This window comes from Phalacrocorax carbo, chromosome 4 (assembly GCF_963921805.1).
Source record: "Phalacrocorax carbo chromosome 4, bPhaCar2.1, whole genome shotgun sequence".
Lineage (NCBI taxonomy): Eukaryota > Metazoa > Chordata > Aves > Suliformes > Phalacrocoracidae > Phalacrocorax > Phalacrocorax carbo.
The window spans coordinates 47,634,307-47,650,000 of NC_087516.1; the positions used below are offsets into that span (position 1 = coordinate 47,634,307).

A 15,694-nucleotide genomic window follows, 5' to 3' on the forward strand; every position below is an offset into this window, starting at 1 on the left:
CCTATTTCTGTTAATGGGAAATGGTGACATTCCTCATGAAGGAAATGACATTTTTTGTTCTTTTAGGTAGCTAAATCCTTTTCACTTGCATGCACTTCTATCCAAAATATCAACATCTTCATGTTTTTGACAAACAGCACCACAATATCTGTTTTTGTAGCCTTTATATCACTGCCAGATATTAGCCACATTCTTTCACTTTTTTAACTGCCTCTGAGACTGGATATTTGAGGCACATAAAAGAAAATGGCATGCTCGTGGATAAACATTTCATTACATGGCTTTTTACTGTGAGATTGTTTCCGAATTTGCCATTAACACAAATTTGAGCTTTCAGGTATTTCATTGGTACAACATATGAAGAAAAAAAAGATACTATTGTTTTAAATATTAAAGGTTTGCCTATTTCTTGCTCACAGGATAGGATTTCTAGGGAAAGAGAATATGCACCTTAGTTTTAAGTCCATTATGAATTATATTTCTTGCATCAAGGTGACTGAACTGGTCTCTAATGGCAGATTTTTATGCCTTACATGCTGGAAGTTCTAAAATATTACCTGGTTGCTCATTTTTTAGGAAGAACATTTTAAAATACAACTTTCCACATGCTACTACATCAAGACAGAGAAAATGAGAATCAACGGCGGGGTCTGAAAACAAAGGAAAAGGCACAAAACAAAAGTGGTTATGGTAATAAAAAATGGAGAAAAACCAAAATGTTGATATAGTTAATTTGCAACTGACATGGGGGGGAGGAGAAAAAAAAAAAAAGACGACCTGTAAGGAAGCATTTCCTTCCACATTAACGCAATCTCTGAGAAACCCACTAGGAAAAGAAACCCCTAAATACTAAGTAGGATATTATTTTTTTAAAATCTGTTAAAAGCACTGTTACTGCAGCAAACACTGATGACTAGCTGAACTCTCTCCTCAGATAGTCATAGCCTTGTTTTTGTCAATATATCTATAATTTCTCTTGGAAAATGGGTAAATAATTTTGCAGGGAAATCCTAGTTCTTTTTAAATTATCATCTCCCATCTCCTCCTTGTCCTTTTTTACTTACACTCACCTCTAGTTCCTATCTTTACATGTTTTTATAGCTGTACGCTGAAACAAAAATGTGAAAAAATAGGTGTATTGATCTGTCAGATCTTACCTGAAATGGAAAGTCCAGAAGCATAAGGTTTAGCAGGCAGCTTAGCTCAGATGAATATTTCAAAAAAATCTGTTAAAATAAACACAAGCAATGAGAGAACAAATTACTTACTATTGTTTGTATTCAGTTTGAGCATCTTTGGTAGAACATGTCTCTATGCAAAATACTGCACGTGTATAATTGATTGAACTTGCCAGAACTAACACAAATATCTTTTGCCTCTCTCTTAGAAAGTTAACTGTGAGACCACTTTACTGTAGATGTTTTGCCCCAGGCTTATATTATCCTAATTTTAGATAAACACTGCTGCACATAAAAGAATCTGAACATTTTGTTCATACGCAAAAATGACTTTGTTGACTTAGCTAGGAGCTTCTCACCAAGATTTAACAAAATTGCATGACTGTTTTTGAAAGCTGACAAAGACCACTTCTTTTCATGTGCAGACTCTGAGCGTTCTTTTCAGAGTTACCTGAAAGCTGTGCTTGTGCAGAATAAAACATTTCATTTGGCTCATCTTCCTTCAAAATTTATCAGAATCATTTAATAAGGACAGTAATGGATGATGTGCTCGTACTTTACCAGGTATTTTCATGACTTTAAGACAGTCAAGGCTCCAGGAAAAAAAAAATCTAAATATGATTAATGATACAGCAGATTCCTATAATAGCAGTAAAGTATGCAGCCATCTAAAAACACACAGGAACAGTTTTGCAATGATGAACTGCCACTTAACCAAGGAGATTAATTTCTTTAGAGCACTAATTCTGTGCCACATATGATTCTCAGTGTCACGTATGAAAATCCTTTGATCCTAGCTGGGGTTAGTTATTACTCTGGGTACAATCAAGCACCCTGTAAACAAGCCCATCTCTTTGCAGACATGCCTACATGGTCACAATACAAAGATTAATTACTTAACTCAGGCGTTGTACAGTCCTACATGGCTGCCAGATGAAAACCGGCTTGCACCCTGGTATCTTGACAAATATGTGAAGCCACTTTGCGATTGTGTGTATTTGACTTTATAGACATATCTCAACTACTTCTTTGTCGAGTTAAAGTGCCACCAAATTAATAGTTTTAACTTCTGCCACAAGTCTACCACTAGAGAATGCTGAGGAACTCCTTTTATTCAAACTTCATTCCATTAGATGTAATAATATATTGAAAGAGATTTGAGGCAACCGACTTTGAACTGAGTTCAAAGCCTACCACCTGCTAAGTTGTTTAGAGATTCCACATGTGAGAAAAATCACTTTCTGTTTTAATGTTGTACCCACATAATAGGGATAATACTACACACCTTCCAAGAAAGGAGTTCTGGAAATAATTTGCATTTTCAAAACAAGCTGAGAATACAAAATCCCAGGTGAATATGCAAAGAGTAACCAAATAATACTAAAAGGCGTGCTATTGCTTTCTGTCCAGTCATCATGTGAGGACATGAGAAGATCCAAATAGTGAGACTGAAAATTTTCAATTCAAAAAGCAACACACTTTCTGAAGTATAAACGGAAATGGGTCCAAAAGGGCTGAAATGATAACACATACAGCAGTTATAGCATGTAAAACCACAGCCGCAGATATTTTCAGTGCCAAAAGGCTGAATTTAGTTTAAATGTACATGAACAATGTGATTTTCAACACAAGTCATAACAGGTTTTCCTAATTCAGACTTTATTCCCCCAGTGGATATTAAAGAGTGCAAACTCTTTATTTCACATCTACATTTTCTGCTGTCACAGAGAGATATCATACCTCTGGGTACTTGTGACCTTTCTCACATTATGAAGAGAAAGGAATATTTGGAACATCATATAATGAGAGAAAAAGTAGCATAATATAGATAGCAATGAGAATAATACTTATGTCAACTGTGAATAATGAAGGAATCTGAAATGAACAATAATTTAAAATCCTCTAACATGGGAACTTCCCAACATCTCTCAGAGCAGAATAATGGCAGAGAAAAACCTCATAGGCCAGGTTATAGCTGAATTACAGATGGGCAGACAGATACCAGAATTACATGAAAGAAGGCGTGTGCAACCTCCTAACTGAAAACTGCAATAAGTCACCAGAATGACTCATACAGCTCACAACATCCTCCTTGTCAATCTCTTCCCAAAAGCACTTCAGATATAGGCAGGCTGCAATGTGCAAAAATCTTTCTGCCAGCTTCCTGCTGCCTCTCACAGGGGATGCCAGTCCCCATTGCATGACCACACATATCTTGCCATGGGAACAACATCCGTACGATCTGGTGACGGATGACACCTGCACTGTAATCACTCAACAAATGACAGTCTATAGGACTCTATGAAGCCTGTCTTAGTAAAAAAAAACAACCACATTATCCCCTACCTCTTTCTTCAATGTACTATCACTTAACTACTAGCTTCTTAGCATCAGCTCACTACCAACTATAATATTTTAAGATATGATTGATGGTTACATGGTAGAATAAGAAGCAAGCCACATGCAATCTACAGATAAAAGAAAACTAGTTCCTGAATAGGTCCCAAGCATTATTATACTTGTAGGTCTTGTAAAGGCAGAGGTTTTTGCAGTGAACTCTTCAACTAGCAGAAAGCCACAAGTTGAGTAATTGTTTGCTTGTAATGCAATACAAATACGATCTGATACATACTATTACCAAAAAGCGTTAGCCTGACTTGTGTGGAAAATTCCTTGGGATATCATTACAACCCATGTGTTTGAATTCAATGACAGACAAACTAGCATCTGAAGTAAATCTGACCAACAGAACCTTAAGATAAGTATTAATTACACAACGTGTCATACTCTGATGGACGCTACAAGCTGTACCCAACTAGAAAAGAGACTTTGGATTTAAATATTTTTAAAAGTGTTTTTTTTTACTTAGTACCCAGAATTGTTGGACTTAACTGGCAGCTGAAGAACAAGAAAAAAAGAATTTAGTAACATCACCAGGATCTTTCAGATTAATAAATTGTGAGAGCAGCAAATGATTTAACACAGGTTTTTAGGACTGAAGATTTCTTTTTATATTTACATTACTTCATTAGTTTCCAGAAAAATATGTGAGAAACATCTGGTAGGAGCATAAAGGACTGTAATGCTTTCTAAGGAGTCAGGGTTTATATGACAAATCACTACATTACTTCCATGAGGCATATAATCAGAAAGCATGGATTAAGCTTCACCCCCGCACTGAATGGAAAATGTCTACAGAAACTCAGGGAGAAGAAGGATCAGTAGGCCTCTGTGAATTAGAAAGACCAGGCAGCATCGTTATATTTGCTAAGATAAAATTCGTCTGGGAAGATGAATGCTAAGAAGATTTTGAAGTCATAAAGGGAAATGCCCTAACTCATGCTAGATTTAAAACTCCAGATTCATCCAATTTGCAGTAGTCCATAATGCCAGACATGCACATCAGCACTTGAATAAACTGATGTGGCTGTTAGACACAAACCAGTAACTTATAGAGACTGCAGATTCAATCAAAAAGACACCAAATATTCAGTCACAGAATTTGAGTGTTGACCATTACGAAGACCCCCAAGACATGTGGTCCCTATTTATTGGGATTATGATTCATATTCACCTTCTGTAGCATTTTTAAGTTTAAATATTGTTTTTATATCACATTTGGAATGTACAGATATACATAGCCATTAAAGGGGAGCTTTTATTAAGAACTTTACAGTTTTGTCTTTTTAATAAATTGCATTTTCCCGTTACTTATGGCAATGACTGAATTGAAACCCTGAGCTAATTTTGTGGTCAGCTGCACAGATATTAAGAGTGATTATGGTAAGGCTGACTGCTCTCACTATTTTGAAAACTCAGGGTAAATATCTACTAAGTCCTCTTTCAGCAATGTTTGAAAAGCATTTTCATGTTAAATGAAAATTCAGTATCATATTGTGTAGCAATGTCATTCATAGGCCATAAAAATATAATGTAACATCTTAATAGCACCATACAATATAAACTTTCAGCTAAGTATTCTGAATATCATAAAATCTTTTAAACCTCTGTTTTCAACTTATCTGCACTTTAAAAAGCTCGAGGAATACAGATGTTCAAAAAGGTAATTATCCTAGATAATTATGGAAGTGATGTTAGTACTAAGGAAGCATAACATTTCTATTCTGCCACGGTTTAATCCCAGCTGGCAACTAAGCCCCACGCAGCTGCTCACTCACTCCTCCCTGGTGGGATGGGTGAGAGAACTGGAAGAGTAAAAGTGAGGCAACTCATGGGCTGAGATAAAACAGTTTAATAGGTAAAGCAAAAGCCATGCACGCAAGCAAAGCAAAGCAAGGAATTAATTTGCTACTTCCCATGGGCAGGCAGGTGCTCAGCCATCTCCAGGAAAGCAGGGCTCCATCACACGTAATGGTTACTTGGGAAGAAAAATGCCATCACTCAAATGTCCTCCCCTTCCTTTTTCTTCCCCTAGTTTTATTGCTGGGCATGATGTAATATGGTGTGGAACATCCCTTTGGTCAGTTGGGGTCAGCTGTCCTGGCTGTGTCCCCTCCCAGCTTCTTGTGCACCCCCAGCCCACTCGCTGGTGGGGTGGGGTGAGGAGCAGAAAAGGCCTTGACCCTGTGTAAGCCCTGCTCAGCAGTAATGAAAACCTCCCTGTGTTATCAACACTGTTTCCAGCACAAACCCAAAACATGGCCCCATACTAGCTACTGTGAAGAAAATTAATTCTGTCCCAGCCAAAACCAGCACAACTCACATCTTCCATTTTATTCTTTCATAGAAGGAAAAACATGTTTCATTTTCACACTGATTGTGCTGTCTACACTGTATGCTTTATTCATCAGTTGTCAGAAGAATATTTTCATGCTTGTTAAGTAGCATTTCTGGGCCAGTTTTACAGCTGTATGTCAGAAACAATAAAAAGAAGTGTTCTCACAGGATTGTTATCCCAGTTGATCATGTGTTCAAGACTTAAAAGGTTATAAATGATGTGATTTTTTTGCACTTACAAATACTACATGGCTCCTTTATTTTCAACTTGTCAAATTTTTTCAAAGATAAAATGTAACCCATCATTCTTTTTTTTTTAAAATGTATTAATCCATAATGTCCAAAGGAGATTCCCTTTGTATGGCAGTTTGTCTCAGACTAATATTCTGTTGCGTCTTCTTCGTTTTCATGTATCACCATAGAATTATATTTGGAAAGTACTGGAAATGTTACTATAATTTAGATAATCATTTCAAAGAAAATTCCTCGTCATAAGGTTTATGTTAGTACCTGAAATTACTGTTCTATAGCAGGAAACCATGTGGTTTGCAAAAAATCTATTAATGCATCTTATACCAGCTTGCCCATCATTCAACCGCTTTTAAGATGCTGGTGATGTATGAAGTTGTATACACAAGTTCACTAAAAAGATCTGTCAACATAAAAAAACCTCTCAGATGTACCAGAAGGCAAATTCAGGGATCCAGCTGATTAGAACATTCTTATGTTTAGCTAAACTGATTGCAAAAGAACAATTTTGACAACCTTATTTACTGCTTCAAACTGTACTAACAGAATTCAGTATTTATTAACTTCTTTTTATTTTTTCTCCATAGAACTTGCTAGCATACGTCCTCCTTCCTGCACAGTCTCTGACTTTACATTATGGATTTCATACACTCATCTCTGCAGTATGTGTCATATAAGCAAGAAATAAATAAATGTGATTCAGGAAAAATTACTGTTTCCAGATGTCTTCTAGCAGTACCCAGGAAATACTCCCCTTCCACTGGAGAAAACTCCCTTTACAATAGACACATGACAAAAGAGTAGCAATGCCACTCCCCTGCTCCACTACTGCAAAATAACCATCCCACTTTTGGAAACCTGGAACCAGGGGCCAATTAATCGGTAACTGTTAAAGAAGCCGAGGACTCAGGCAAACAATCAAGATGCCACAACTTAACAAGATGCCAGGCACCAGCTGAGCACAGTTAAAGTCTATGTATACCCTTCGTCACCACATTTAAATGAATTAAATGTTCAGTAGAATTTAGTGCAGAACGAGACAAAGACATAAGGGAAACCTGCAGAGTACCACCAGATGACAAGGCAGGCCGAGAAAGTGGAAAGCTGAGATCTTAGAAAAAACTCTGCAACCTGTGGAAATATAGCAATTCTATAAAGCTGGAATTGCTAAATTAATTTTTCTTTCAATTAATGTGAATCAGTAACTTCATACTGAAAAGTGCCACACCACAAAGTCACCTATTAACTCTGCATCATCTTATATCCATATATAAATATGACAAACACCGACACAGCATACATATGAGCTTTGACACAACTTGCTCATATACGCTTGCTTTTAGAAAGGCCATTCATTTATTTACACAGGAGACCACCATTCAGAGTTTACAAATATAAGAGATGTTTTTCAAATCTGCCTCATGATTTGTGTACTCCAGAGAGGAAAAATTTTGGCCTCAGCGGTAAATACCAAGTTGCCCAATTATTCTCTGTGTCTAGCAGAGTAATGGGAATTAATCCAAAGTCATAGTTCTGGCCTCTGTATAAATAACTTATTAACACATATTCAAAATGTCCATGATAGGCTTCAGAGAAGGTAATGACACACACACAACTACATACATATAAAATTCAAAACTAACAGATTTTTCTATTCGCTAGACCTTGAGACAAGTGGAAATTAAATTAGTACCTCAATATATCTAGCCATACAAATATATGGGTGCAAATATCACCCTGTAAGGTTATCCAGGGCAAAAATACTATTTTTTAAAAATGGTTATGACAGCAAAAAGTAAAGTTACTTAGGCCACCCAATGAATGGAAACATACATGCTCAGTCTTATATTACAAAGCACTTGTACTGAGGAGCAAATAAATTTTGTTAAAGTTATGCTTGAACATCAAGCATGGAGCTGGGATTTTTCTGCTGTTTTGGTTTATTTTGGGTTTTTGTTTTTGTTTAAATCCTAACACAGATACATTTCCGGGAAAGGAAGTAAGACTTTGACAAGATATAAATCAAGAATCACCCATCAGTTTTGAGACACACTGAGACTGTGTCACCTCTCTGAAATATCCTTACCAGTATTGAATCTCTGCTGCATTTTAAATCAAAGTGTTCAAAGAACTTTCCCTTGGGAACTTCCAGAGCTAAGGAAACATCTCAGAAGAAATCTCGAAGCACAGACAGAAGATGACCAAGCCAGCGGAAGCACTGTATCAGATGGACAAAGAGAGTGAATGCTTAATTTTCAGTATAGTTCCCAAAACTATAACTTAGATCTTTAAAACCCTGCTCGGATACCACTTTTCCTTGAGGCAGTTAAAGCTCTGAGTACACAAACAGGAAGTGCTGCTTCCCTTTTATTTTGTGCAATTCAGACAGTGTTTTTTCTTTTACACAGAAGACAGTAAGGTTCAACAGATCTTTTGACTGAGGAAATACACATCTAACCCATGAAAAGAGCCTTGATCACCAGGCTATAGTTTAGTGTGGAATGAGGTGCTCTCCTGTGAAAATTCTTTCTTAATGTACAGAATAATTACAGATTAAATAAAGAAAAGAGAGAAATATCTCTATAGGCTGGTAGCTAGAGCACTCATAGGAAATGGAGAGGCATGAATTTAAATCCCTGAAGTGGCTAATATTTATTGTACATTCTATCCCAAGAATTCTTTACTGACATGCCCATATAAGCTATTTACTTTAACACATGCTTACAGAAATAGTCAGAGATTCATTTTGGGGTGAAACGATGACACAATTTAAAGAAAAAATGGGATTCCGTGTTACCTAACTATAATCATTAAGCATCTACATACCTCCAAAGCGGCCCATGTATTTTACATTCCTGTCTCAGGGTGGAGGTGCATATTTACCTACAACAAGCACAGAAAGAGTCCAATGACTTGTTAAACACTGACAGTTAACTTCCAGATCATTAAAATACAGCAAGAACCCTACTCCAGTGAAGAAGTGTACAATGTTCAGGTTCTCAAGACTCAGTAGAATTACATTTCAGTTTTGAAAATCAGCAACAGTGACTAATTCCTCCTTCACTTCACCCTTGGTGAAGAATGACAGGTTTACATTTAGCTTGTATCCTAAGTAGCCTTGTCAATAAGAGTCTTTTGACCTAAACAGGCTTTGGATAAGAAATGTAATACCATAAAAAACATACTCATACTCATAGGTCAACCTCAACTACTTCACCAGCTTCTTATGTAATTATTTTATGGTTAAAATGCTGAGATCTGGTGCTTATATAATGTTAATGAGCCAGAATATATAATGTATAATGAGTCAGAAAAACAAATGCAATATGTATAATTTGTCATTCTCAAATGTTTAGGACTCGGTGCTCCATCCAGAAATCTCTCCAATGTTTTAAAGCTTATCAAATTAAGCATAACAAAACAAACAGAAACCTTTTATGTCCCATTAAACATGATTATCAGGAAATGTTAAAATTAAGTACAGTAATTACTTAAATTTTGTGATTGTTTATTTGCCTATTGCAAATTACTTTCAAGGAAATATTAAGTGTAAGTGAAAGACAGATTGCCTCCTCGAGATGTAGCTCACTATAAATGCCAGTAGCTTCATTCAAGCTACCAAAAATCACAAAGACACACTGGTTTTATGACAAAGTAAAAGGCATTTTTTCTTCTAACTAGCATTTTAAAAAATATCCTGGAAAAGATAATAAAACCTGTAGTTAAAACCTTCAAAGAACTTAAGAGAGTTGTATATGTGGCATCTGAACAGATTTACATTGGATGCTTTACTCTTTTTTGAGTCCCTTGAATATTTGAGCCTATCTCTAAATCATTTCTACCACTAATGCCACAGGCAGAGATCTTTTTAAGCTATAGACCACTTGCATTTTAAAAAAGAGATGATTGGGTGTTATTTCCCAAATCTGTGTACAGTCTTAGTAGGTGTTAGAATATGATTTCCACCATATTGGCTGACAATATTTGATATTTCTAGTGCTAAAATATATTTAATATTTAATATATTACTGCAAATAGACAGTTTTCAAAACACTAATAAAGCACCAAGGATAATGACTCTACAACCAGCCTCGGCAACTGGTCCCAGTGTCCAACCACTCTCAGTAAAAAAGTATTTTCCCATGTTCTGATGGAATTTCTTGTGTTTCAGTTCATGCCCAGTGATGCTTGTTCTGTCACTGGGCACCATGGGAAGAGTCGGGCTCTGGTGTTTACTTCTTCCCAGCAGGTATTTATACACATTGAAAGGATCCCTCCAGAGTCTTTTCTTCTCCAGGTTAAACAGTCCCAAGTGTCTCAGTCTCTCTCTGTATGACAGCTGCTCCAGTCCCTTAACCATCTTTGTGGCCTTTACTTGACTCACTCCAGCATGTTCATGTCCCCTTTTACTGGGCAGCCCAGAACTAGACCCAGTACTCCAGATGTGGCCTCACCTAAGTAAAGTAGGGCTGAGTAAAGGGGAAGGATCATCTCCCTTGACCTGCTGGCAATGCTCTTCCTAATGGAGCCCAAGAGGCTGTTTCAGCGGTTTGCAATGAGAGTGCGTTGCTGGTTCATGGTCAACTTCTTGTCCACCAGTACCTTCTCTGCAAAGCTGCTTTCCTGACAGTTACCAACCTGTACTAGCACAGAGGGTTGGTCCTCCCCAGATGCAGGACTTCGTTGAACTTTATGAGCTTCATCTCTGTTATCTGTGTTATCTCCTTTTCCTCTCCATTTATCCAGCCTGTTGCGGTACCTCTGAATGGCAACACAACCCTCTGCTCTACCAACCACTCCTCCACTTTTGCATTGTCTGAAATGCTGAAAAATGTTGGCAACGATCCTACTACCTCTCAGTACCTCTGTTTCCTCAGGCAACTAAAGAATTTTTCTCAATTATATTACATGTCAGAACACTCTATGTGTACCTGTTCTGATACAATGATGTAAAAATAGTAAGAAGTGTGTACTCATTTGCAGTGTTATCAAGTGACTTTGGGAAGTGTATATTGTAATTAACTACACTAGACAGTACACAGTAAAAAAAAAAAAAAGATGTATACATGTAGTATTAAAAGTATTTCCACAAAGAGACTATCAAGAAATAGAAGAACATACAAAAGTTTCAGGCACGCACAAAGCATTATAATTCTTATGAGTTTTTGCACCATTTATAGAAACCTCAGAAAAATTAGGCACAGCAGGGAGCCACGTTGTCATTAACTACATGACCAGGATACTACACAGTAGCAGTAGTGCCACTAGCTTTGAAGTAACCACATTGTTACAGCATAATACCATCTGGTATTTTCACCTGTTACTCCATAAATGACATTTGTACGCTGTAGCTACTCTAACAACCTATTCTCAAAAGGTGAAAACACTAAGCAGATGTTGGGTCAAAATTAATTGCCTATATGGCATAGACTTCAGACAGAAGAATTAGAGCTTTTAAGTTATTTTCTCCTACTAATATTACTCTACTGTAAAGTAAATGCACAGCATAAAAAAAACCCTGAACTAAAACATAGAAGTTGCATACCTAGAAATAGATATGAAATTAGGTTCCTGGAATAATTACTGCAAATTCTGAAGGTCCTTCTATGAAGCAAACATTTTATACAGAAAAGTGTTCAAACTAATTTGTGGATTCGTGGTAGGCAGCTTTTTCTGCATGCTGTTTCAGCTGTGTTCTTAAACTGTGTCAAGCCAGACAAAGCATGGAGCCCTGTGTTTTTTTTCCGAATGGACATATGAATATAGTGCATTTACTGCAAATGTTCCTACCTGCTGGGATAAAACTTGGTATCATCACCTGTCCATAAATATCATTCAGATTTACTTCATGGTAAGAGTTTCTGAAGAATGTGCTAAGTCTTATTAAAACATTAGATACTATCTCAAGAAGCAAAATGCCTCTGATGCCAAACTTTGGGAACTCTGATTTTAACACTTTAGTATGGCTGTTGCTTTTCAAAATGTATTTATATTTATATTAAAAAAATTTGTAAGATACACTTTGATTCAAAAACTGCCATATAACCACAGCCTGTCTTAAAATGCATTCCATGTTCCTGGAGGTCTGAAAATGACATATATTGCTGAGAGAATCTTCTGACCCAGAAGGTAAATGCCACTAAAGAAGATGAGGCCCCTGAAAAGGAGAGGAGGAAAAAAAGTATTCCTGAACACCATTGTAAATTTTAAACCTGCACCTGGATATGCATTTTATAATGCTAAAAACTGCAATTCATATTTTTAAGTTATAATTCTGTTGTTCCCATTATCGACACTTGCATTATTGCTTCAGGTTATATTTCTTTCTTTAAAAAAGCAGAATTATGTACCTGCTGCATTAGTCATACTGACAGGACTAGTTCTGTTAAATTTACCTAGAAGCAAATTAGTGCAGGGATGCAGCACTTGGCTGACAGAAAGCTTAAGTTTTGTTCATCTGGATGACAACTAGGTGGTGAAGGCAAAGTCACTCCTATCCTTTTTTACTCTCCTCCAACTTCTGTGCACTGTCTATTTAGGCTGCAAACTTCTTGAGACCAAGACTGCTTTTCTTGATATCTGTCTTCATACCAGGGAAGCCGAAAAGGGAATCCTAACCTAGCAATACTATACTCATCTAAGAATTACCAGTAACACAACATACTAAAAGTAGAAGGCTTTGATTAGTGAGCTTTCTGTAAAATTCCTGTATTAGCTCCAGAAAGAGGGATAAAAATTTGCAAATATTACTAAGGCATGAAATAGCTCATATGCACACAATGCAATTATAAACCAATAGTGTACACCAAAGCTCTTTTGAGGGAAATAAAAGAGGATTTGTGTACACCTGACACCCTTCATGGGAGCAGGGCGGCAGGTGTATGCCTCTGCATGTTAAGAGAGGTTGATTATTCTTGCTGCGGTTAAGATTACTATCGTTGCAGATAATGTGAAGAATTATCATAGAATCATAGAATCATAGAATCATCTAGTCCAACCCCCCTGCAGTGAGCAGGGACATCCCCAACTAGATCAGGTTGCTCAGAGCCCCGTCCAACCTGGCCTTCAATGTTCCTAGGGGTGGGGCCTCCACAAGCTCTCTGGGCAACCTGCTCCAGTGTTTCACCACCTTCATTGTAAAACATCTACCTTCCTTTAGTCTAAAACCATTACCCCTTGTCCTGTCACAATAGGCCTTGCTAAAGAGACAATAGGCCTTGCTAAAGAGGCCTAAATAAATAGGCAATCATATTGTACATGTTATGTAATTTACATGGAAACTGTGCATAAATTTTGAACTTCCTAGTCAACCTATATCCAATGATTACCTATCCAAATAAGGACTAAAATATATGAAAGAACCTCAAAATATGTTAAGCTTCTGACAAATGTCATAAAGCAGTCTTAAGTAAGATAGTGCAGTTATGTTTTTTTCTGCACCGTTAAATTACTTAAACATATATTTGTACCTCTAAACATAACAAGACCTTTCATAAGTTTGAGGCTGAATATAATCCAAAATAATTCAGAAATGAATATGTGAGGTTCTCAACTGCTATGGTGTCTATTTAGGCTAAGAAATTATTGTTTTTTGTTTTTCCTTCCTGTTCTCACCTCCCAGAATGTTGTGGAGATATTTTCTCTCCTGACTTACACAGTTTTTCCATTTGCCTCTAGAAGCTGTATGGCATTATAGCTACAGTTTTAGAAAGTGGAGGTATTGCCAGATAACAGGCAATTGTTGCCGTTAAAAGTGGAGGTCATTCACCTGCCCCAATCCTGGTTAGATTGGCTCAGCCACCTTATGGAATTTCACCTTAAAAGGACAATAACTCCTTTGGCCCAATAAAGCTGAGCTGTTAATCCATATCGTATCACTCCAGGAACTCAATTACATTGAACTGTTCAATGAACTGTGATCCTAGTCTTTCTTCATTATAATTCCTTTTCAGTTAATTTATAGTGAAATATTTGGACAGATTTTTACAATTATCTACCTTCTAATGACTATCAGGAGTTTTGCCTGCTGCTCTGTGAATGATTCCTTATATCCATAGTTCTTTACTCAGCAAGTTTTACTTCTACACTTGCAAAAGTAGTCCTTCAACTTTTTAAAATATTCTGCCTATAATTGTAACTAAATCTCTTGCTCTTATTTTTACCATGGTTTTCATTTCAATGCTGAGAATTAATTCTTGATTCAGTAAGCTATATAGAAACACAAGCTTAAATTTTAAGCATCCACATTCATGGATTTGGGGCATTTTTGTTTACTGTTAACCCTCAAGCAGTGAGAAGTAAAAAATAACAAATTTACTCCACAATAAAACTACTATATTCCAAGCAGTCTCAGAAACCAAAGCAACATCTTACTGGATTTAGAACAAAAAAAAAAACAAAAAACTATGAGGCTGAAAGAACAAATAGTTTTATCCTGTTTTAGCCCACATGATTTTCTCTCATTAATGTTGCATTACCATATTTACCACAACACTCATGAGTCATCTGGCCTCACCTCACTTTAATAAATGTGACAATACCTGCATTTGTCTCAGTCTTGGAGGTTTCTTGTTTCACTTCATTTTCAGGGATAGCCAAAAGACAAAACAACATATCTTTAACAAATTAGCATTCTTTACAGACACATCTATGACCCTTTCTTGAATATTGACAAAGTACCTTAATTGTCCTGGTTTGTATTGTTCAAGGGAGAACTGTTGCTGATCCATCAAGAAAATAAATCTTTTTATATCGGTAAGTCAACAGTGTCTGGTGAATAATCACTCCCATCTACTTCTCTTTTCTAACTATCTTGTGATTTTTCATGTTATTGAGATCACACTAGGCAGCACTGCAGTGAAAAGGTTTCTTTTTGTTTCCCTATACAGTCTTAGCATGAAAATTTCATAGTAGGCCAATCTGTGATAATCCTTTCTCTGGATCATCAGAAGCTAGACTGAGTAGTTCTAATAAAGTCTCCCGCAGCAGCAATGCTTCTATACTATTAAGTATCTTGCTCCAGTGCTTTCTGTCAAACCAGGTCTCTGTTTCTCACTTGATTAAATAACTGGGGAAAAGACAGGAGATAGAAATTAAGAATAATTGATAATTTCCTCAGTGGAGAGAAGTCACCATTGGAAACCTGAAGGGGTCTATGTGGTTCAGCATATTTATTAATGAATATTCATTAATTAATTCACTCTCGAAATGACAGTGCGTTCACACAGTGCTCATGATATAAAGTTATTCAAGGTAGTCAAGACAAAGAATAACTGCAAAGAGCTGTGCATCTTCCTTTAGAGTAACTGGTTGTCTTGGCAATAAAGTGACAGCTGAAATTCAGTAGAAAAATATAGTGATACACAACCCTGTGGTAATACCATAAGCACATCATTGCCTGGATGTAAACCTACTGACCACTGAATGGATTCATTGTTTTCTGCCTCAAAGCAGCTCATGATACAAAGTCGCAAAATCTGTTATCTAGTCCTTTTTAACAACAGGAGAATTCACTTGCAAGCCATTTTATT

The 15,694-nt window shown here is 36.6% G+C and overlaps 1 long non-coding RNA gene across 1 annotated transcript in view; it reads right to left on the reverse strand.

The window, feature by feature from the left end:
- LOC135313087 (uncharacterized) overlaps positions 1-15,694 on the reverse strand; it is a 307,634-nt gene that overhangs the window by 129,262 nt on the left and 162,678 nt on the right. The window contains exon 5 of the long non-coding RNA XR_010372679.1: positions 1,158-1,226. This is a non-coding gene — a long non-coding RNA (uncharacterized LOC135313087). The remainder of the gene's footprint in view (positions 1-1,157; positions 1,227-15,694) is intronic.